At 73.7% G+C, this 616-nt stretch overlaps 1 protein-coding gene across 1 annotated transcript in view; it reads left to right on the forward strand.

Annotated features, from left to right (window-relative positions):
- The window catches only part of TRIM58 (tripartite motif containing 58), a 13,175-nt gene that overhangs the window by 3,219 nt on the left and 9,340 nt on the right, over window positions 1-616 (forward strand). The gene's annotated exons all lie outside the window — the stretch shown is intronic.

Consider the following 616-nt stretch of genomic DNA (forward strand, 5'->3'; position numbering starts at 1 on the left):
CTCCCCCCATGCACCTCTGCTCCGTACCCCAGTTCTTGTGTGCATCAACAAACGCATCTTTTAAACATAAATAACCTGCCGCTCTAAGGGGCACCCAGCCTCCAGGCCCGTCACCGCCGCGGGGCCTTATCGCGGCTCTCAGCCCCGTCTGGCCGCGGCTCCCCGCCCCCAGCCGCCCTCATCTGGCGGCCGCAGAGCGCTGCTGGGCTTGCCGGGCCCCTCCCTGGGCCGCGCCTCCTGCTGAGCCGGGTCCTGCGGGTCTCCTGCCCGTCCAGCTCCGCAGCTCCTGGCTGCCAGTGGCTCCTGCGGGCGGCCGGCGGGGGACCCTCAGCCCGCGCAGGATAGCGGGCTCCAGGGAGACATCCTGGCCGGTGCCCGCCCGCTGCGCCTCAGCCACTGCGGCCCGGCGGCCCTCGGGCGGCCGCGCCGGGAACGGGTCAGGGTCGTGTGGCCAGCGTGACCCTGGGCGCCTGGGCGTAGCTCCCCCACGCCCGCCCCCCCGCCCGCCCGCGCCAGCCTCCACCCCACTCCTTTATCTGAGGCGGCAGCTGGGGCGGGAAGCGCCTGGGAAAGGGCGTGGAGAAGCCGCAGGCAGGTCCGGCCGCGGCCGTAATGG

This window comes from Condylura cristata, unplaced genomic scaffold (genome assembly GCF_000260355.1).
Source record: "Condylura cristata isolate star-nosed mole 26May11 unplaced genomic scaffold, ConCri1.0 scaffold00062, whole genome shotgun sequence".
Taxonomy (NCBI): domain Eukaryota; kingdom Metazoa; phylum Chordata; class Mammalia; order Eulipotyphla; family Talpidae; genus Condylura; species Condylura cristata.